General features: G+C 42.7%; 1 long non-coding RNA gene across 2 annotated transcripts in view; it reads right to left on the bottom strand.

Moving 5' to 3' along the window:
• The window catches only part of LOC135579886 (uncharacterized), a 132,575-nt gene that overhangs the window by 84,705 nt on the left and 23,558 nt on the right, over positions 1 to 24,312 (bottom strand). Inside the window, exon 1 of one of the 2 annotated variants that reach the window (XR_010473761.1) lies at positions 12,390 to 12,628. The exons of the other annotated variant lie outside the window; for it this stretch is intronic. This is a non-coding gene — a long non-coding RNA (uncharacterized LOC135579886). Of the gene's footprint in view, positions 1 to 12,389; positions 12,629 to 24,312 lie in introns of those variants that run through there. 2 annotated transcript variants of the gene reach the window in all.

Below are 24,312 nucleotides of genomic sequence, written 5' to 3' on the forward strand. Positions count from 1 at the left end.
TTTGTATTTCTTACCTGGCTTTCCTGGCCTCTTCTTGGTCCAAAAGCTCATACATTATTGACAAGACTGGGACTTCATCACAGCCTTCATTTACTTTTGAAACCAATGATCTTCATTTTGTGTAGGATTCCCTGGGCATTTCTTACAGGTAGTATTGTCCTGTGGGACCCTGGGATCTGCAGCAGAAGTTGTTTGATCCTAGGTCAGACTTTGGGAAGGAGACAAGAAGCCTGTTCTCTTTGCATGGTCACAGAGCAGCCCGGCCAGGGCCAACTCTTTGGTCAAAGCTGGCCCTTGGACTTTCCCTACAGACACTACTTGGAGCAAGATGGTTGGTTTACACACATAGGGAGGCAAACACGCAGTCTGTGCTGGCTTTCAAGAGGAAGTTAATATATAGTCAGCATCCTAAACGCCTTGTGGAATTCCCCTTACAACAATCCAACACATTGCCCTCCTTTCCCAAATGGACACTCTCAATAAATAAAAAAACCCCACGGAATATTGCCATAGGGGTTACCAGCAAGCCCTGACCTTTGGGAAGAGCCTCTCAAGCCACATCAGCTCCTTTTGTGGGAATAATGTGCAATTACAACCACTGTGCCCAATTTTATATGACTCCCACCCAGTCTGTTTGCTTAAGTCCAAGTGCATTTGAACAGGGAAACACCAGAGCCAGAGCGACTCTGATCTCTAAGGTAATTTCGTGCCAGGAGAAGGGAAAAGGCAGGCGGGGGAGGGAAAAACAGATATTAATTTGCACCAACAATCAAAGCCCAAGTACCAGAAGGATGTTTGAGCGGAGGGAAATCCAGCTGCAGGCACTGCCCTCTCGTGGTGCAGGATTAAAATCTCGCCCTGCCCGAAGCAGAGGATGACTCCTGCGAGCATCCCTGCTCCAGGTCAGCACCAGCAAAGCTGATCACCTCGGGGAACACAGCGAACAGAAACAGCTGTTAAAAATGCACATGAAACATATGCATAGCTATCTATCTCTGCAATTAGATAATGCTTTATGCCTCTTCACCTAAAATCCTTATGTTTTATCTTTCTGAAGCCGTTTTTACGCATCGTCCTGCCCTCTCTCCAAGCCCTAGTTTTCACACCTTGCATACAGAAAGAGCCTGAAATATTATTTAGCCTGAAAATGCTCCCATATGCAGTGCCTGAGTGCTCAGAAATATCAGTGTAGTACTTGCACAGCACCTGGGGGAGCCAAGATGACACAAACTGGCACACAAAGTCTACAGGCAGAGCATTGGCTGATCTTGGAGGTCCTCAGGGAGCCAAGCACCGTTCCCGGCTCTTGTTCTGGAGGCTGCCGGCACTGCAGCGAGACACCCCTTTCTCTCATCAGTGTCTCGCAAATGGCTAAGCCATCCCCTCCGAAAGCGCTTTCCAAAAATAACCAAGCTGAAGCAGACACCGGGTGTGGAAAATTTTAGCCCAAGCCGTTCCCACTAGACACTGTTGTACAGAGATGAAAATGGAGTGAAGTGACGGGAAGGGTAGTCACAGGTTTGGTTATTTGGAGTGCACAAAAGCACTGGCGTGTGTGCCCCTTTCTCTTGGAAAGGTGAGATAGGACAAGAGGGAATAATAAAACTTAACATACAGAGATCAGCAATTATTATAAGCCACAAAGTGACACCAGCCCAGAGGACCTTACCTTGCAGCAAGTGTTCTCACAGCATTTCAGTGCCCAGCAGGTTTCCCTCTCACCTGCCCCTCCAGCTACAAGCCACACTCACAGATGAGGCTTATCAAAAAAAAGTGATTGGTCACAGGGTGAGATTTAAATTTGGATTCCCAGAGGACACTTTTGCTAAACAGTCACAAAGCTCCCCAGAATGGAACCTGATCCCGATACCTCCGATGCTGAAGCACGCACAGGCGTGCACTCACACACGCATCCTGCTCGAGCGTGCAGGAGAGATTTCCCAAGTTAACATTTACACAGTTCTCCAGAGGACAATAAAGTTATATGAACTGTAGCAACCATTATTGGATGTTATAGCACTAGACTGAGCCAGTGAGCTAATCTGAGACCTGGTTTTCAACAAATATCAAATCCTCTCGTTATTCAGATAACCTGCATTTCAGACCTGCAATTCCCAAAGTTTTCGACTTGCACACCCCCTGCTGCAAACACCTCTCTCCTCATGTAGTTTAAATTGCAGCAGATACTTCTATTACTGTATTAGTTTCCCCCAATCCTACATTTTTCTCCTCCTGTGGTACACACCAACACATCCAAAGTCACCACCACATATAAGAATCTTGGGAGATGTAGCAAGACAAGTTTGCAAGAGCGAGACAGACTTTCCCAGCCAGCACAAACCTTTGCACAGATTTTTACCCACCTAACAGGCTGGTTTGCTGTATTTCTGCACTTTAATCCCGATTTTACCAGTCCAGGAAAGTGACAAAGCACATGCTTAAATGTGCTTATGCTGAGCTGGATTCAGTGGGGGTGCAATTAGTACCAAGGGTAGACTCCTATGTTTTGATGGATCGACACCTTACATTAAGCAGCTTATCAGTATTGCTTTCTGCTATTGAAATACGTGCTGCATTCTTAAATCAAACCCGTTCCAGGAAGATAATTCCATATTATCAGTAAGTTTCCAATAGACACTATCCAACTCTCCCTCTGACACCATGTGCTAAGATTTCTACAGTATCGTGACAATACAAAAAGTTCAGGCTTAGAAACATTACACTGCCCCAGCAGAATGATGGATCTGCTTCCAGGGTGTGAAAAATCCTCAAGCCAAACAAAAAACAGAAAAGGTCTTTCAATAACTTTCTTTTCTTTTTCCATGTTATTTTCTTCTACCAACTCTTACATCCTCATGAACTGATCCCAGCGCAGCTCTTCAACAGCCAAACTATTCTCCGTGGGGTAAAACATCAGCAAAACACACAACTTGGAGCCAGCGCTGAAACTGAATTGCTTCGCAAAATGAAAGTAATACGCAGTTGGTATCTTCCCAGCGAATGAAATTAATAATGTTAAAAATCAATAGTACTTTAACAATCCCATAAAACTGAAAAATTAAATTAGTGAAAGAAGGTGGCAAACCCTTTAAAGTTTTGCTGATTAAAAAAAATATACATATATTAGAAAATACCAACTTTCAAGGTATCTTAAATGCCGGGAGGAACAACTGCACGCTATCAAAACAACTTGTTCTTGGAGCATTCAAGTGAAATCTGTAGCAATCTTAACCTTGGTTATTTCCATGTTAAAAAGTGCTGCTCTTATCTTTTGAAAGAGTTAATAAAACTAAACATTACCTAAGGAAGAGCCGAGCCCTCTTGTGAAGGTGTTTAGCACAAATAGTTAGGAGCGATACCAAATTCCTAATTAATACAAAGACCGACCTTTTCAAAGCAATAAAAAATAGTTAGAAAACTGCATTGAATAAGTATTCATGGACTTTGTTTTAATTCTTCACCAGCACATGAATGCAAAATAAGTACTCTTAAAAAAACCTCTCACTGCTTAAATAAATTTGAGACCCTGAATAAACAGCAATGGAAGTGATTTTTGGCTTACTCCTTTATATATATATAAAGATATTACATAAATATATATATATAAAAAGATAGTATATAAATATATAAATATATATATATATTTAACCTGTCTTTTTCTCTGCAATTTCTGTTACCTTGCTACTTATTGCTAGCTCAATTTCACAGCTGCAGGGAGGGGTTTTTTGGGGGTGTGTGTGGATTTCAGTGTGTTTTTTTTTTGGTTTGGTGTGTTCCCCCCCACACACCCCCCAACACACTTTGTGAATAGATAGCTCGAATTCCAAGAGGAATTACATGGTTGTGAATGTCTCTCTACCTCCAGAATTGAGGACAAAGCTGTCTAGCCTCCCTTTGATAAAAACTGTGGTGGAACAAAACAGTACATTTGAAATAAAAAATAAAAAATAAAATTAAAAAAGAAAGAATAACACACCAAATAAATTGCTAAATTTCATAAACTCAACCAGATGCCTTAGAAGGGCAAATATCTTGTTCCTCTTTAATTAAAAGGTATAGCAAATAAAAATCTGGTTTTAATTAAACAGCAGGAATATGTTATCTCCTGTAACCACTCTGCCATGGTGAATTAACTTTTGCTAGTATTTTGTTTTAAATCCACTGCATATCAATCTAAACCGGGCACACAGAAGAAGTTAGCTTCTGTGGGAATATTTACGTGCTCCAAGAGAACAAGGCAGCAGCCCCTGAGTGGGTATAATCTGGCAGGGCCAATGGTTTGTACTGCTTTAGGCTGACACCAAAACAGGTCCTCTAGGGTCAGTTGATGTTGACCACCACACTCAGCACAGATGCTAATGCAAGGACAGATATGCTCGCATATAACCATGCTTAGCCTTTGCTTTACACACCGAGAGATGCAGCAGATTTAGTTACAGCATTTAATCAATTTTTTTTTTCAATTTTCAGTTCAAGACCAAACAAGCCGCTTACCCCGTTCCCTCCAGGACTGTCCTTGTCCCACAGCCAGCGCTTTCAGGGATCAGCATGCCCGCAAATTCACGGTTCTGGGATCACAAGGGAAAAATCGCTTTGGACAGAGGCATCCGCAAGCAAGGCTAAACCCTGGCTTTTCCCAGCAGCATGGCATCCCAAGCCGGGACTGAGTCTGCTTGTAAAATAGTGCAGGTGTGTTTGTTGTAATCATCTCTCGCTAAAACAAACATGTTCATGGGGTTTCAATATAATTAGCGTGAGCTACAGGCCTGCCTTTAATCACTACCTTGCTGGTTAATATAATCAAGAGGGTAAACAAACAAGGATTAACTCCATTAAATTAAAAAAATATATATTCTACTGAAAAGCTTGCAAAGAAATTTTGTTTTGTTATGCTGCTGAGTATCATTTTATTCCCACATTACAAATCATTTTTAACATAAAAATACTCTCCTAATAACCAAAATACAACATCCTATATTTCTGCTTCACATTCAATATAACCACAACACTTTGCACTTCCACATCTTTCCCTAGAAGACATCCAAGCACTTTAAAGTGTTTTATTATACGTCAGCTATAAGATAGGAGTAGATAACACACCTGCCGCTCTGACAATTTATCCAAAACGATATGTCATACATAAATACAGGTTTCAGTACATTTTAGTGTCCCCAGATGTTTGGGTCAGTCTATTGCTGTAATCACTGTGGCTGGACCCGCTCGTTTGGCATAGGAGAAAACGCCTGAATCTGGAACAGACATTTGGCTGTTTGGACACGGGATGGTATATTTTGCAAGTGAGCTTTATCATGACATAAGAATCACACAACTACAAAATAACCATGTATTTCACATGGAAAGCTCAGTTTAAACTGCCTAAATACAGGAAACGTTCTTATCAGCAGAGATAGACGCGGTAACGCTTTAACGCAAGGCTGCTGCGATCCTGAAGTTTCATGTTTGCAAGAGGAAGCCCAGATAAATCCACGCACATGGATATGAGCCTGTTTGGATGTGTATATATTATCTCCTTGCAGAGACAACAAACAGCTAATATGCTCTCCGTGCTTTCCAGCTCTCGGGATTGTCCGTAGATTTATTTAAAATAACCCTCCAGCTCTCCCTGAGAAGGGAAAGTCAGCTCTACAGGCATGTTTATTGATACAGGAACTTAAGTACCTGACTGACCAGCTTTTGCTTATAATAAAGACACTTTTTGTGCAAATTTTATGGAATGCAGCATGTCCAGAAGAAAATGGACAATTATCAAGCTAACAACACATGGGGGCTGCAGGTCCCTCTGGGAACCGCAACAGCAGCAGAATTTTCAGAATTTGCGATATTTGTTTTTTTTTTTTTTTGTTTTTTTTTTTTTTTTTAATTACTTCATAGCTGGGCACAAAAAACATCTAGGGGGAGAGGAAAAATAAAAGAGGAAAATACCACAGTATTATTGACCTGTTTGCAAATAAACATCTGTCCTTTCCACTTCGAAACGGCCAGGTAGAGAAAACCATTAGAAGAAAATCTTCCTCCTGAAATACCGCGTTTTAGAAGCAACGCTGCCAATGCGGCAGGAGTTAAAACAGGTTAAAAGATGCTGGGTGGATCGCTGCAGCTGGCTGAGGCCAGGAGCCTGGAAAGGATTAGTGCTTACGACAGTGCTTTACGCACGGCGAGCCCGATCCTGCAGAAGTTTATTTGATGTGCTCTGTTTTATCCCCCCTGATCTCGGGGAAACTCCTTGTGGTGAGTAGCCGGAGATAAAAATGCCGGCAAGGTCCCTGCCACCCCAGTAACGGGGTCTTAACGCTTTCTGTGCTCAGCGCAGAATTAAGCAGGACCGTAAATAAAGCCAGGCTTAAATGCATCCCTTAGCTAGGTTGAAGACGAAGCAACAACTTCAAAAATGAGCCAAACTGCTTAAAAATGGCAGCTTTCGCAAGGGAAATTCAATCAGTTTTCATATTTTAATTGAGGGTGCCAGACAATTCACAAAAAAAATCAGAATAAAATGGACCTGCCATAAAAATAAATGCAATGTTTTCCTTCACAATACCTGTGTTTGCAGAAGCCACACACTGATTTTACAGCAAACTGAAAATGTTTGATAAAAACTGAGACGATCCTTGTTTGCAACAGACTGCGTTTTCTGATTTTACACTCCTAATTTTGGAATCAAAATGCAAGGGGAAAAAACCCAACCCTTTCCCATGGAAAATTTCATGTTGTTAAAAAAAATATTTAAAAATTGTCCAACCATTTCTAACAGCAACTGGGACAGGATACAAAGTTGAATAATGTAGAAACACAGGTCCCAGAGTTCTGCATTTCTTGTATTGCCTGGGGAAGTCACAGCCTCCCGAAGCCCATCTGCTCCAGCAGACAGAAAGGTGACTTTAATAACATCTGTCCAGAGGCAAATTCTACTAGAGGAAATTTTGTTTCACGGCCACGGCCATACGTGCTGTGTATATTTTTCATTGTAAATTTATAGCATCAGGGACAACTTAAAGAGACTTAAGTCACGAGAGGCAAGCGAAGCTCTGCATTATGGACAAATATTCACGCACTGTGTTTAAGTGAAGACATTAAAAATTCAAATAATATTCAAATAATATTCAAATCATAGGCTGATCACTTGAAACGAATTGCAGATATTGCTGTGCAATAGTAATGCACCGGTTTACGTCTCTGCCCTTTGAAAATGACTTCAGGTGTTTATGAGCTGCTTCTGCATTTCGCACAGGTTTTTTTGCTCGTTCCTGGGGTGCTTTGGCGAGGAGGCACTGCTGGTGGGGGTCAGAGCTTCTTGAGTCACATCCAGCTCCACGGCTCATCCCAGCACAGGGCTGGCGGCACCGCGTGCTGAGCCAGAGCCCTGTCTGCTGGGAACCAGCGGCGAGCAACGTGCCACCCGCTCGTGGTCTCACAAAGCAAGCACACGATGTGACTCGGCTGCAAAAAAGGACCTTTTCTGCTAACTTTTTGTAGCGCAACTGGCATTTGTTGAAAGCTAGGTGGAAGCCTGGCAATGTTAGCACTGGCAATTTCAACACAGAGTGAAATATACTTAGAAACTCCTGCTGTCCTGCCACCTGCAAAATCTCGAGTCTTTTCCACCAAAACCAGCAGGGACTTTAATAGGGGATGGGCATAAAAATAGAAATCAACTCCATGTTACACTAGATCCTTCTTTCAGCAATGTCGTTGAGTCTCAAGAGCACAAAAACCCCCCTTCCCACAGCTCCCTGCAACACCCCATCACACAAAAACTGCTGGGATGATAAAGGCACGATGAACAGCAGCAGAGCCAGAGGTGATTTGGGGCATAATGCAGCAAGACAAAAGCAGGGTTGGTTTGGAAATGGGGATCACAGGGTGGTTGTCACCACTGGACCACAGTGAGGACCAAAATGCCCATCGGTGAGTTTTGGAGCACCAGGATTACTTTCCACCTCCAATCCATTTAGCAAGCAGCTATGGTCAGGCGGAACTAACAGTATGGCAACTAACAGTAATTTCTGGAGCTCTTAAAAATCATAGAAACCGCAATAAATTAGGAGTTAGAGGAGGTGGCACGGTCATGCCACTTACATGCTTACAAGAGAGCATCATTAGCAAGAACATCTCTGTAAGGAACTGACAAAAAAACCTTTTTATGTCCATCAAGACCAAGTGAAAGTATATGGATCCATTCTTGTTGAGGCCGAGAGAAACAACTGCTATTTTTCCATGTCTTTCCCCCTACTTCCAGAATAAGCTCATTTTCTGAAACATTTTTAATTTTTAAAAGTATCCTTCTACTGTTGCTGATCCATCGCTCTCATCTGTGCCCCAAAGAAAACAAAAAGTGAGTGAAAACGTGAAACAAAAGGCATTTAAATATAGAAAAAAAGATCAAATTAATTAAAATTCTGCTTTCAAAAGCTGTATTGTGAGAAAATAAAATGTATAACCTATTTTGGTAGACTGCAAAACAGGAAATCAACAGGAGCAAAGGCAAATAAGGTGAACTCCTCTCCTATGCTCTTCTAGGTGTAAGAGCTTTGTAAAGCACCTACTTCAGGGGCTGGTGGTCAACCCCATTTCTTTCTTCCTCTCTAAGAAAAATTCAAGAAAGCATAAATATTGTTTGAGTTAATTCAAACTTTTTTTTCTTCTATCCCTTAAACCAGAAAACAGTCAGGAAAGTGTTCAGTTCAAACACAACATTTCATTGCATCTGAAACAAAATGCTTCAGTTTTGGCTTGGGGTGAATTTTGCACTATTTAAAAACACAACATTTAATAAAATTTAGTCTCATTATATTTTGTTGAAATAAAAACATTTTCCTTCTAAATTTCAGCAAAAGGCCCATTTTAATTAGGGAAAAAACCACCCTTTTCAGCTAAATCTATCTTATATTCAGCACCAACTTAGAAACAGTTTTTCTCAAACCAAAAAAACGCATATTTTGGGCACATCATCTTAACATCTTCTGAGCTTTGGTCTGTGTAGAAGCTGGTACTCTGGGCCCTGACGTGCATTTTGGGTACTTGACTACTGGGACAGGTTGAACAGTGTAATATCTTTCCTGCAGTCAAGAACAAGGTTGTTTAGTGCTAGGTGCTGTAGGAAGACTATAAGAAAAATGTAAGTATCTGCATTATTATTATTGGTGCTACTATCATTATTATTATTCTAGAAGCCTGGGTGCTGTTGGCTTGGACATTCAATCATCAGAAAATGAGCAAGGAGCAAAAGGCACCCCATCGTTTCTTTTTATCTTTGGATTAAGCTATCATTTCTTTGGCATTCCCATTCCCCGTCATGTTAGCAGCTCTTCTATACTTGAAAGGTTTGACTTCACTCAATACGATCAATAGCTAAGAACAGCAGAAAGAGAAGATCATCAACACAAGACTATAATATCTGCTTTGGCTCTTCGATGGCTCTGAAAACGTGCAAGTATGGTTGGGGAGATGGAAAATAATATGAAACACTCACTAACAGCATGTAGCATAGAAACTTAGAAAACCACTGCAGTCATTGACTCGCAGATGGTCAAATGAACAACATGTTTCTATTCCTGTATTTAATTAAATCTTAATTATGCCACCAACAGGGTTCAAAACAGCATTATGAAACAGCTTGCATGAATACCAAAATACGATTGGCTGACGAGACTTTGAACTCGTGTAATTATCTTCCCCAAAAAGCGCACACGTTGGGTCTATAAAGCCTCTTCGCCAAGCAGCCCATTGCACCACAGCACATGATTAAAAATAAATTCATGTAGAATATACTCAGTTCAAGATATGGAGCTGATAAATGGAGAGGCAGATTTTGAATTACCAATGAGCTCAGTTGAAAGATGTTGGGAGTCAGGGGAAGCCTTTCCAGTCCTTCAGTATACTGTGGATTGGGCCCCTCCATGGAGGCTTTGCATCCTACCTTTGTCGGTCTGCAGATAAATGGACCCATACAATTATAAAAATCAAGCAACTCTAATTTAATTCTTCCACCAGCCGATCACGTGAGCTAATTAGAAACAGCTGCCTGAGATATTCCTTTGAATTGTCTTTTTTTTTGTTGTTGAAAGACAGCCCTTTATTCAAAAGGAATATCTTGAAGGATCTTTCTCTTTCGTTTTTAATATGGCAGCTAAAAACCAACAACTTGTAAGAGCATTTTCCCAAGGAGTTTAGCTTTTGCAGTGCTTCCCAATGCAGGGAGCTGGGATGGCCCCTGTATGGGAGCTCCATCCTGAATTTATCTTCCAGGCTCTTCTTCCACCTTTTAAAGATATTTCAAGCTGCTTTTCAACTTGGTATTCAGAGCAGGGATCACCTGCCCCTTCCCCACTAATAAGCAATAAGGGGAAAAGAAGGAAGATAAAATGCCATTACATCATTGTAATTTTTTTTTCTCCAATTGAGGTACTAAGATTTAAGCCATTTTGTTGAAAAAAAACATTAGGAGAAAAAAAATTATGCACTTCATGACTTGGTATACAAACTCTCTATATATTTTTTTACCGAGGCAGTCAGAGCAAATAAGTCAGAGAACAAGGTTCTGTGTGAATTTACAATTCAAAATGAAAATAAAAGTGCCCCAGTCCAAATTTTGCACCCAAGATCCGTAGTTTGTTGAGGGTTAGATTGTCAGTGAAAATTATAGGTTTGTAATGGCTTTAAATTTTAAATTCTTTACCTCCTCCCTGATGTGACAGATGCACTCCTCCTGACATTTCTATAGTAAGTTTAAGCGATAATCTTTGTATCCCATACTAACTTTAAATGTAGTAAATAGTATTGACAGCCAATCCACCTGTATTTATTAAATATTTTACACACTTAAACTTACTGATTTGAACATGATAAACTAACTGCTATCTCTGATATAAGTGATCTTCTCCTGTCACACCCCCACCATTGCAGATACTTTTAAAGATGAACTCAAACTTCTGAGGAAAGCAGATCCTTTCCTGTAAAACTTTTGTTAGCGTAAAAAAGGTCAGCTGGGTGGGGGGAAATAACTTCACTGGAACACTTTAACCTAAAAAAAAACCAAAAAAAAACCCAAACAAAAAACCCACAATCTCCATTGAAAATGCAAAGGTTCTTGAGGAAAATGGAGAATGGGAAACCCCCCAGATGGAAGAAATCCTGGCTGGGGGCACCTTTAGGCCTGTCTCAGAGAGGAGATAGACCACAAGAGATAGAATATAGAATTTCCCAAAATGTCCTTGCACCCAGGGATGGAGGCTACCTCTGCCACCACCTTACTAAGCCAACAAAAGCACAGAGAAAAGCATGCATGGAAGCTTTTGCTCCCTTGAATTTTCATTTTGAAATGAAATATGACACAGACAGACAATCCGTAGATGGCTGGCAGCACTCCCGCTTCCTACAAAAACCCATCAGATCTTCTGAGAGAATGTTTTTTCGCACCCATTACTTGCGCTTTTTGGTTTTTGACCTAATTTGATTACTGATTCATCTTTAAAGGACAGAGCAGAGTTTTTCTCGGGCTTTCCTTTTTTTTCCCCAGTGAGGCCTCACTCTCCCTGAAATACCCAAAATCGCTGACACAGTGCGCTCCTCCAGGAATCCAGAGCCTTTCCCACTGAGTTACAAGCTGCCAAGGAGGCTATATTATAACAAAAGAAGTTTTTATATCCTTCTGTAGGCAGAATAGTGGATACTACCATGAAATGCACATTATCTGAATGGTATTTGTTGATGGTTAGAGTCAGCTTATTTAGGAAATTTCCAGCTGATGTATAAATAAGCCACAGAGAAGGACAGAGACAACAGTGATGCAGGCAGGTTCTGAACCCTCTTGGCCTCAGGCCTGAGACTTAATATCTTAATAGCTTGTCCTTATGAGTCACTGCAGTGAAGGAGCCAGAATTGCCCTTGTCACAATTAGTAAGTGGACTGAAAGGCAGTCACAGACCATGCAGTGGCTCAAGATGGGGTTGGGTCAAACATCTCCACCATGGCAGGAATGCCATTGTTTGCAAGAGACCTTGCAGAGGAGTATTGTTCAAAGGATTAAAAGGAAAAATAACACAGGGAGCAAGGTGGGTAAAGTTGAAAAGGAAAGAAGAGCAACAAATTTTAGGCAAACGTGTCAGTGGACTCAACACGGGTGTCAGTAGCCAACATGCTCCAAGCCTGCCATAAATAGGAGCTCAGTGTGATCAGACAGTCCCTTTTGGCATCACACTAACCTGTGAAATTAAAAGCAAGCAGTCACAGCAAAGAGGACCAGCAGCAAATGTTGTTACTGACCAGCCCAATTGATCATTCCAGAACCTAAAAAATCTGGGAACGCGGATGCCCTTCTCTCTTTCCCTGTGCTGCATCACTAGCAACATAGGTTTTGCAGACTGACTTACGGTCTCAGCACTGCCGTCTGAATCCACCACAAGCACCGCTTTGCACTGATTCCCCTGAGCAGCAGCTGATGAGAAAAGAAAACATGCAGGGAGCTAGCAAATCTTCACGTCTCTGAGAGCATTAGACTTCGATGATGAGCTAATTCTGCATTTACCAATGGCACCAAAGAAAAGCATATCTGAATGCAAACAGATTTCTCTTGGGGAAAGGCAGCACGTTACATATGGGTTTTGCAGGGTAAAACCAAACTCTTGGAGTGACTTTGTACTCGGCAAAGTGTCTGTAAAAACAGCACCTTCTGAGTCATCAGCTGTGATTCTTGCACACATATCTGCCAACTCCAGCAACAAAACCAGATTTCGTGCTCTTGGGCGTGTTGGAGCTGCAGATTCAGGCCGGCTCTGCGAGAGGGAGCTCCATCCCCCTCCGGCTCCTGGCTCCCCAGGACACATTATCCGAAATACTCCTGCGGAGCCTGATTCCTGGCACGGACATGGGAACAGGAAGGAGCCTTGTGAGATGTTCAGGTCCCATCCCACGTCCTGCAAAGAAACACCAGGGCTGCCCAGACAAGGGAGCAGATTTTTCCCACCCCCAAAAAGCCCCTATTGCAGTGTTTTCATTTGAAACTCGCAGTAAATTCAATTTCCTGGCCAGCATTAGGGATAAGATGGGAGAGGATCTGTCAAGTACGGGTGCTCTCCACTACCTCTCTCACCAATTCCTTCATCCTTGTTCTCAAAAAGAGAGAAAACAAACCAAAAGCACCACACACACACAAAAGAGAAAGAAACAGGAGTTGCTCAAATATACAATAATAATTTAAAAAATTATTATCCAGAGCCTTATTTTCTCTGCTCTATCCCCTTTCTGCTGACAGAGAGACCCTCCCAAAGGAAAAGCAAAAAGGAGTAAAGGAGTGAAAAAAAAAAAAAACTTGTCCCCAAAAAATATTTCCTTGGTTTTCTTCTAAACTTAGGAGGCTTATGTGAGTATTTCAGAAGTGAGGGTTTTGGTGGAGTTTTCCTATATTTAAGAGGTAAGAAATAAAAATACATGAAGGTTTCTTCAACATTTCACATTTAGTTGTTCCCTGAAAAAAGTGAGGAATCTGAAAGAAAGTGGAAGCTTTACATTAATTTCCAAATGAAAAACATAGACATATCAACACTTTACTACTACTTCGCTTTGGAACACTAAAGGAAAAATATTGAAAACCCTAGCTTCCAAAAACTTATGATCATGATTTTTGTCTGAGATGCTTTTTCCAGCAAAAATAAAAGAGAAAGAAAACAAATCTTATCAGTGACATGTTTTGGTCCCTGCTATCCAACAGCCTCTTTATTTTTAACCCAAGAGATTTGTATCTGGGTCAAGTGTACAACCAATTGCCCTCCTCCCACAGTGTAAGATTTAGCCTATCGTTTCTCAGGTTAGAAATGTGCATTTTGCAAAACTCTCTTTGGGTCAGTGATTAGACTGAGTTAAAGGCCAACTCATATTCCATATAAATCGGTTGGTCCGGTCCTAGCGACAACAGCCAGAATATCAAATATACAACAAAACTGGCCTACTTAATGATATTTAAAACATATGGCACAACAATATACCACATATTTCCATAGCTTCACGTGTGTATGTTACTGATACGCTTTGCATTATAATGAAAATATTAGTACATGTTGGATTGCCCTCCCCCACCCCTCCACATGGAAGGATTTCGTCATTTGTCTGCTCCAGTCTGATTTTGTTATTCATCTGTGCTCAGTGCCTGACAGATGTTTGCTTGAAAATTTCCAAATCAGTCTGCACTGGCCTCATGTTGCTCCCCCTGCATTCACCGGGCATTTTACCCCATTGCGTACGGGGAGCAACACTGTCCACGCAGCAGAATGAAGATTGCAATGCAGAGAGGGTGTCTGTGCTGGAAGGTTCCCGCATGAAGCCCATGTCTGGGGACTGAGGGCTGGGAGGAAGGGTCTGGGGGCATCGCTGGCCCTTCAGCATCAACAGACTGAGCGTATCTCACTTGATTGACCCCAAAAGTGCCATCAAAAGAGCCCACTCTGCTGCTAGCAGGCTCCCCTTGTCACAATCAAGCACACAAAAGCCATTTCCTCCAGCATCCCATGCATCTCCTCAATTGCATGTTATTCTTCTATGCACTTTTGCCAAGCAACACCCACCTTGCAAAGATTTCAGGTTAAAATCTCCCTCCATCCTTGCCCACAGAAGTAACTTTGGGCAGAGAAAAAAGGCAACATTAAAACAGCAGTCACACTTTGGAGCTTTCAAAACTGTTTGATCAGTGAGGTCAGGCTGAAGATTCATCTTTTGTAATACTTAAGCACTACTGCATATAACCTTCTGCTTTCCCTCAAATAAAACTTCTAATGCCTCTGAAAACTTCTGTTAGGAAGTTCAAAACTTCCTTGAAAACAAGTTATTCTCAACCAACTAATTTTTTTTATTTCTGAATCATTTTTTTAACATGTGCTCCCATCAAAAAAATCTGATCTGATCAAGAAGAGCAACTCTAATTACAAAACATCACTGAGCTCTGGTTGCACAACATGCCGTGAGATGCTGACATTTCTAGCATTAGGCTTTGCCTTGTAAGCAAGAAGGTATGTGCCCCACCAGCCCCGCCAAAGGTTCAGAAAGTGCTCGTTGTGCTTACATGGAGTTTAACCGGAGATCTTGGCTCTTTCTCAGCCACCCAAATCTCACAGTTCCCAAGGTGGGGCTGACCCATAGCAAATCAAAGTTAATGGAAGTCTGCCCAGGGCCATTCTTCTCTCATTTTTGGTGCCGCCAAGCTCTTTGTTCTCCTGTGGACTTCTTTCCCGGCTTACGCAGAGAGAAGATCTTTCCAACAGAGAACGTGGTTTTACAGAGGTGAGGTCTGAATAAATGGCTGTTCACGTGTCTGCAAGTAGCTCGATGCTTGCAAAGGACTTTGCATGGAGTTCAGGTGGCTTTATTGGAATTTATAAACGTCCCACCTTCCTCCTGGTGTGACCCCAGAAAACAGAGTGACTGGAAGTTTTTCCCCAGTTTCACTGTGGATCTGTGCTTTCTCTAGGACATCACTTTTAAGCAAAATCTCTTTTATGTGAGTTGAATGGTAAAGGGACCTCCTAACCTGGGGATCCCCTCCCGCGTCCTTCCAACATTTAACAGATCATCTGTCCTCCTGCTTGGATGTGAAAGTGCTTCCATGTTTCCACCCAAAAAATGGTTGTATGTCCCACTCTATTCTTTACTATCCTCCAGAAAATGTTGGTTGGTTGGTCTTGCTTGTTGTTTTGTTTGTAGTGGTGGTGTTTGTTTGCTTTTTGTTGTTTGGGGTTCTTTATTTTTTCCCTTCCCTTTTAATCAGCCAAGCAATTCTGGGGCCCTTCAATAGCATCCTTATCCCAACCCTGAAATAACTACCTCTCAACAACAGCAGGACTACAGAAGAGCTGCACTAAAATCCCACCAGACACCTCTATTGTCAGAGACCATGGCAACTTCTACAGCTAGGTGCCTCCAATCTTAATTCTTTCTAAATGAAAGGCTGCCTAGCGGCGTACTGAAAATTGAGCCTTTGAAGCCAGCGTACAGCTCCCCCACCTATTATTGCTTTTTCAGATATACTCCACTATATCAAAATTATACAGATGGTTCTGTCACGAGTGCAAAAGCAATGGTTTCAGTGTCTTCCCCACATAAAAAATGTAAGCCAGCTTACACAAAGGATCTTCCAGTTATATTTCCTCCATGTGTTATTTTTATGTATCTTCCAGGAAAATGCAACTGGAGAATTTGAATTTAATAAGTGTGGGATATGGAGCACTATTAAGTCTTCAAAGCACAATCAAGCAACAGTGATGGATCAAAGGCCTACAAAAATACTGCAAGAAATTATTGGCCCTTTAGGAGACTGAGACACGACAAATGCCTACTGGATTCGTACTTCAGCCCCCTTGGGAGGGCAGAATTATTAAAAGTCGCCGTAAAGCCTGCTGAGAGCAACATAACGTTTTCTGCTGACTTTGCGAGTTGAGGATCAGACTTTGGGTCACCTGATAGAGTATGTAGTAGAACCGACAGTAAACTTCATCTTTGCCAAAAGCACAAAAAAGAAGGAAATGAAACATCACAGTAGTGTTTATGCCAGAAAAAAAAAAAAAAACACCAGCAAAAAAGAACATTGGAAAGCTCAACTGATAATGAAAAAAGCTGGGGGAGGGTCAGGCTGAGGACAGGTATGCATTATAGCTCTCCTCCTTCAACAATTAAATGCGAGTTAAAAAACTTCTTAAGCTAAAATACACAGGAAAATGTAATACTTTGCAATCCACCACAGGTTGTGGTTTTCGCCCTTGTAGCAAAGCCAGCTATTACTGTTTTAATTCAAGGACTGGATAATACAGAAGCTAGACCTCATATTTAGACTGTAGCTGCTGCCCATGTTGTAATACCTCTTGACCTGAGATGCTTACGGGGAAGTTTTGAACACATGCATCACCCCCTTAACTTCAATGCATTGACTTATATGCTTGAAGTTGACTGTACAGGATGTCATTCCTTCCCACAGAGACCAAAACATGCCCCACCACGTACAGCAGCACATCCATCCCTTTAACACTTCATACTTTCACCAAAAGGAATATTTCTCAAACAAGCTTCTCATCTGTGATGCAAACAGTAGGATGTTGGCAGCTGGGACAGACAAGTCAGAGCCCAGGTTCTTGGAGCACTGCTTCTTACCAGCCAGTCCCAACACAACAAGGCTCAGGATAATATCTAGAAAGGTGCCCTTACCCAGTGAAGAACACCAGGGATGCAACGGAGAAAGGCATCAATGGAAGGGGGAAGAATACCCTCACTCCTGGATGCACAGGGCCTGTAAGCTTAATACCTGACACTGCACATGCAAATCCATAGATGCTTTGCAGGAATGCTCTTCACATGTCTTTGAGGAACGCAGCTGTTTCCCTGAAAATTTCATTTCCAGTGCTTCAGCTACTATACATTCCTTTACACCAGCTTTGGTGTCCATACAGGGGTGTGTTTACAATCAGATCTATGTCAAGAAGACTTGTGCTATGGCTCTTGATGTTCCAACAGGCAATATGGTCTACACAGGTAAATGTTGTTACTCTTGAGAAAACAGCCAGTTCACTTAATATTTCCAGAACAACAATTCAAAACCAGTGATAGTAATTTACGAATTTTTATGGTTGCTTCTTTTAAGTTCAGCCAACTTTAACTTTTGAGAATTTGTTTGTTTACTTTGGGGCTTTTTCACCTAATTGTTTTTGAAAGAAATGATGGGCTTTTCCTGCTCTTTCTCCCCAGATCTCACTAAGAATGTCAAGCCTGGTTTCCCTTGGATTTGCTGAGGGTCCCAGAAGTAGAACATGATCTTTCAGGGTCCAGTGGAGTCTTTAACAAAGTTATCTTTTCTCCTCTAAGTTTATTCAGGTGCTTGAGTTAAACAGGTGTTGGTAAAGACACAGGAAAAAAGCAGAAGTTTCAATCAGTCTAAGAAAAATTATTTCCTCTCTCAGCTGAGCAAGTCTGGCTGACTGTCCCTTCTGATGTTCTAAGTGTAGACACTCAGCAACTTTACTGTGTTTTGGTTTTTAATGGAAGATTTCAACCTTTCAGCATCAAATTAAATACTGAAGTGAAACCAAATCAGCTGATAACCAAGCAACTTGATCAGAAGGTACAGCCCATTCCTGGAGCAGAATTCAAAGGGCTTCCTGTGTCCACTCCACTCCTGGCCAAGCAGCCAGGGACACAGTGAGCCCCTTTGTGCTCAGCTGCTGTGGTCTATGAGGGATGTCCAAAGTGGGGAGCAGGGGCAGCAGGCAGCTAAAATACCTCGACAACAAGTTAAGGTTAACTGCAACACATTGAAGTAACGTAGTCAGAGTTAGGGTGCCTGGTTTCCCAAAATAAATCATTTTCTTAGGAGCATTCACATGTTTCACAAAACATTGTTCTATCTAGAAAACAAATATTTTTTCCCCCTCAATATCTAATTCTGGCAGGTTTTTCTTTATCTACATGGCAAGAAGTTCACCAGTCACCCAGGGGGCTCTACAAGGCAATACGCCTTCCCACTTTTAGGCCATTTAACTATAGAAAAGCAAGACACAAAGGACCAAAACCAGCTCATTTCTTGGTTGATATCCAAGGACCTTCACCAGGTCCCATCCTTCTGCTAAGACACTCAACCACTGAAGGCATTAAACAGCACCTTCACAGAGTGTGATCTATAGCACTCCTGAGGCTTTGGGTTAGTCTCATATTCTGCAAACAAAAAGCAATAAGCAGGCTGGGACACTAATTTGTCCTTTTGCTGTGGGAACATCAGTAATGTCTAAAGATAGACAGCATGGAGAAGCACTGTTGGGAAAGAACTTAATAAAAAATTAAAATGTGGTTAAAAAAGATGGATAAGAAAGGAAGAGAGGTTATGATTTTTGCGCACTGTTTCCAAGGAAGGGAAAACAAATGATAGGCATTTGTTTTTTCCATCAAGGTACAGGAGAACAGCTGCGATTTGGCTCATAACTAGCTCCATAGCATTTGAGGTAGAAGATTTCATTCCCTGTTTTACACAGGTGAGTATTAAGGAAAGTTTAGCCCAATTGCTTGAGTTGGCCCAACAGTGGCAATGACCCAACCCATGGAGCTCTTCCTTTCTGGTACAGGAAACCAAGGTCCCACCTCTAGGATCCCACTACCACGCTGATGGGGACTGGGAACACTTCAAAGGCAGCACTTTTCACTGCTGAGAAACATGATGAATGACCTGTCACCCAGCAGCAACCCATTCAGCCCTTCAACAAGTGCTGCTAATGAGCAGTTTCCCTTAACCAGAAGACATATGCAACATGATACATGACCTCAACTACGGCTTAAACCCAGGAAGAACTGATTGGAGAATTACAGTGCTGTGGGATGAGAAAGGAGGACAGATGTTGCCCATTTTTTTCTGGGCAAAGGAGGGCTCCAGGGTTTACAAACTAGCTCAGGTATCAGCCAAAGCCAAGGTAAAGTTCAGAGCTGTCCAAAGAAACTACAAATAGTTTATTTTAACTGACCCCATCCTCTTCTCCTTGAAAAATCAGGTTTTCCTCACTTCAGAAACATTAGTAAGTTTCCCCTTGTTTTGCCCTGGAATTCAAAATCGTGGGTTTTTTCCAAATTCTGACAATTCCAAAAATTGCAATGGGCTCTAGCACAGCCATTCCTGGGGTTGTGCTGGGGTTCCTATGCATGCACCCAGTTCCTAGGAGGTGTTTGCCTTCCCCTGGCAGAGCTGTCTTATTGCTATCTGGGTCCAACTTCATCATTTTGGCTTCCTCTCTACCCATCATCTGAACTACAAGATGCTGTACCTTGGTGGTTAAAATCCAGGGGTAGCTTCAACAGTTTGAACTCGGCCAAAGTTCAGGGCAATGAATCTCTCCTCTCTGTGTGCACACCTATCGAGCAACACACCCAGGCAAAACAAAGCTGCTTCCAGATCTGCCTTTGCACACATCATGCCATTTTTCAGGTTGTGTCTGTATGGTTGGGAGGCCATTCTCTGGTCAGCAACAGGGAGAGATGTCACCAGTGTCACATGTCCATCTGACAGAGCCTCCAAAGTAATTTGAGGGTAAATGGGTAAAGCTGATTTGTAACATGCTTTGAGAAAGATTATGTGGACCCAAGGAGAAAACCATTTGTTTCAATAGCAGTATAATTGCCCAGGGCTTTGCTTTCCAGTACCTTGTTGCTATCTTTTCAGCTGACAAAATAGTTAACTGCAAGGCTGATTCAACTCTCTAAGGTCCTCGCTAATCCTCAGAAATACTGAAACATAGGAATACAAGGCAATAGTACTTTGGACTTTTTCTTGGTGGGCTTTCCAGTCATGTGAATTCAGAGTAACTATGGGCTTCAAGATGTGTAAAAAAAAGTATTTGCATCACAGACCACTGTCCTTAAGAAGACAGCACTAGAGTCAGTGGCTGGATCCAAACAAGGAGGTGGACAAAGGGGCAGGGTGTTTGCAAAGGCAACCTGTGCTCAACAGGAACAGATTTCATGGTGGGATCCTGCTGATCCCTTCAGAAGTCAGCTAAGAGTTACAAGCTCTAAGGCATATTTATGGATCAGTGCCCTCCTTGCCTTGTTTCTGGGGGTTTGCAGATTAAACACACCATCAAAGCACTGGCCAGAGGCAGTCAACTACTTCAAATCTATTTTGTAATCCACAGGGAGAGAATCCCACCACAAAGACCCAGAAAGAACAGTCCTCTCCCCATGGCCTGCACAGGTAGATGAGTTCTGTCTCCCTACACTAGCGTCAGGCTGGCCAAATCCTGCCCAGACCACAGTCTGCACTTGCACTGCTGAAGTCAACCAAAGTTTCATTGCAGGACCAAGTCCTGACTCCTCACTGGAAGCAGTTCTTCATCTTCTAAAGATAGAGAGGCTGTCAAGCAACACTCCAAACTGGAAGCCAAACTCGATGTTATTTTGAATATACCTGCCTTGAAGTGCATATTGCAAACTTAAAAATGAACAGAAGCCTGACCCTTCCCAGCAGTGCCCAAATGTTGTTGGAACAGCCAGGCTGGTTTTGGATTCTCCTTGATGTTGGTGGGAAGTCCTTCCTCCCCAGCTTGATGTGGCTGGAGATGGAGGAGGAAAAGGCAAGGACAACAAAATACTTCACGTACTTTGATTTTCCAGCACACGAAACAATATTTTCATTTTTCCTACCCCAGGTTTTAAGCTACATTTACTACTACTGCAGCCACAATTAATATTGCGCCTTCCAAAAAGAGGCAAAAAAATCTGTCTTCCCTGTGGATTCACAGGGAGACATTCCGCTCCAATCTGCAATTAGTGGTGGCCTTGGGTAAATGATCTAAAATAGAAATGTTATTTTTGGAATCATGATAGCTACTACTTTTTACTCCCCCAAATGCCAGTTCTTTTAGCTTTGCACTACCATTAAAAATAGAATCCACAACTGCAATGCCACTGCCTTTTGGTTTATTCCTACAGCAGGACACACACTGTCTTCCCAATGCTACTGACATGAGAAATTCTATTGACTTCTAATCTTGCCAGCAATCAATAATCATACCTGAAACATTGCACCCAGCATTTGAGGCAGAACTGTGTCTGTTCTACATTATCTTTGTCCCATGACAATGGAGCTCAAATGACCAGGAGATGTGAACTGGTCCTCCAACAACTTCATGCTTGAGATCCCAATCCAAAACCTGTCACAGCCACTGACAATATCTCTTATTTCAGAAGGGGTTTGGATCAGAAATTCAAGCCCATATTTAGCTCTAAACACTTGCCTATGTCTCACAGAAGTTGGTGGGACTCAGGTGCATCTCTCTTCTCCAAGGCATCACAGAATCTAGGACTCTGTTAGAGAAACTGCAAATTACAGTGCATTTTCATAATCTGACTCACCATAGTAGTTTTTGAAAACTAATTATGATTTACATTTATCATGATTACACTGCAGATAGCTCATCCTGATGTTATACACAGCAAATAAAGCAAACTCTGGAAAAATGGCCCTTGCAATTCACACCTTGCTGGGTCAAAGCTTGGATGAGCTGACAGGTTCTTAAAGGAGATCGACAAAGGGCCTGTGTGGCTTTCCCAGGAGAAAGAGATGTCCACTGGGAAAATATCTAAGCCCTTCCCTTCTCTCTGTCATTCTCCTCTAAAGACTTCCCTAAAGTGTCCATATTTCCCACCTCCTCAAACACAAAGCTGAGGAAGCCAGATAGAGCCATCAAACCACGCACAGGGAGAAGCTGTCCCCATGGGACAGGCACATCCAGCTGCCACAGCAACGCCTTTGCAAATCAAAATCACACCTTCACCTTGACTGCATTTACAAGCAGTAGGACTCACTGTCCCCTGGGTCAGCCTTTCCTTTGCTCCTGTCTGCTGCTCTGAGGGTTTATAACTGAGGAAGCAGAAAGGATGAGCGGGCATATCAGCTGGTAACAGTTCAGAAACAGATGTACATTCCTGCACAAAACTCCGATGTTAGCGTATCCAATTACTTTGAAACCGTGCTCTGCTCCAACTGTCTTATCCCTAAAGCCTCGCTCGCCTTACCTCCCGCCTCTTATCTGCCCTGCTCGCCCACCGCTCCTTTGCTTTTGATTATGAACTTGTCACTGCAGGGCCGATGCTTTGGGAAACATCCGCCCACCACGTCTGGCCGTTGCTGGGGTGCAACAGAAGGAATAGGGAAACGAAGCCCACAAAGCAGAAGTCCAAGACAAAACATGCCTTCGCAGAGACAGCATGTGGAAGATGCGCACACAAGAATCACAGAATTGTACCAGATAACATTAAGTGGCTGCTGCACAGAAGTATTAAAGAGTTATCCCTTAAGTTGCACCAATGGGAAGCAAAAAAAAATATACAGCTTAACTAGAGCTAGCTACAGTAGAGGTCATTCGATGCTGGATGCAATTTGTAGCAGGTTAATTTCTTAAAGGAGGGATGATGCTGTTCTCTGTAGCAGTACGTAGTAAGGAGGAGGAAGGCAATTAAACACAGCAGCATCTTATCTCAGTTTGCTCCAAAAATTTACATCTCTAGCAGCTCCCCCAACAGAGAGGAGCTGGAAGAGTGGTCTGAGCATGTTGAAACGCTATCGCCTATACTGCCAGAGCACCCAGCTTTTCCCCACTTCTACTGCAGGCAGAGGGAAGGGTAGCAAAGGGTGAAAATCTGAATGCTCTCCTCTGCAGTACAGGCAGTTTGCTGGCCAAGCCCTGCCAGAGGGTCAGCTGGACCATAGGCTTCCTGCAGAGAATAAGTACTGCCCCCAAAGTCCACTCTGCATTCATTGAGTCCCTCTAATTTAGAAATTTGAGGAGCCTGGTAATGGCAGTGGAACAGTAGCAGCATCATAGTAGATGTCACATTTAAATAGGGCATTAAAATTTCGTCAGAACTATTTTTTTTTTGTCGTGGTTTTTATTTCATAACCTATTTATTTCCTACCCTGCTGTGGTAGCAGGAAGGATGATGCATCCCCAACCTCCTTGGACAGCAGTACCTTCATACCTCATGGCTCCCCCACAAACCTCTCAAACTCCCTCTTCCTCCAGGAGAGCCAGATCACATTTCACTGGGATCTGTGCACACGTAGACCCTGCCTTTGGTCTGCTGCAAGGGAAGATATTTGCAGCATTGTCAACGCTGTACTCGGCTCTGGCACTAAGCACTGCTAAGGGACTCGGCAGCCGTAAAGAGTTCGCACACACACAGCAGCTCTGGAGCGACGCTCCTTGGAGCTGGGCTTATAGACTTCATAATTATGACACAGCCGTGTTTCACCATAAAAATCCCCCTAATGAAGCCTGCCTGGTGGTAAAAAGCTTTGCACGTTTAGAGGTTACACACAGGAACAGCCCCGTAAGGGAGAAATCCTGCCTCACTTTGTCATGCAAACACTCCTTCGGGCACCTTAGAAAAGTGAGGCAGGGGGCTGTACGTTTATTTATTTAATAGAGCCATGGCATGCAGAGTAGCGAGGGGCTGCTCTGCTGCGGGAGCCCGGCTCCTGCTCTGCACCATGCAGCCCTGTGTAACTGTAATTCACAGTTTCTCTAACAGAAAAAACCCGCTCGGCCGAGAGCGACAGGAGCAGCAGCCGCTTGGCTGGACCGGGACTGTGCCACGTGGCCGCATCCTTTCACCAGCACAGCTCCAGCATGATGCCCAGGAGCTGTACATCTCCTGCTGTGCTTGTATGGGATAGGCCTTGGTGGTTATCACAAAGGCAAAAAGCCTGTGCCAGCTGAGAACCGGGCAATTTGAGATACATCCATGCAGTCTGCCCCCCACCTGTGGAAAGACCAAGTCCCA

The sequence above is a fragment of the Columba livia genome, chromosome 7, assembly GCF_036013475.1.
Source record: "Columba livia isolate bColLiv1 breed racing homer chromosome 7, bColLiv1.pat.W.v2, whole genome shotgun sequence".
Taxonomy (NCBI): domain Eukaryota; kingdom Metazoa; phylum Chordata; class Aves; order Columbiformes; family Columbidae; genus Columba; species Columba livia.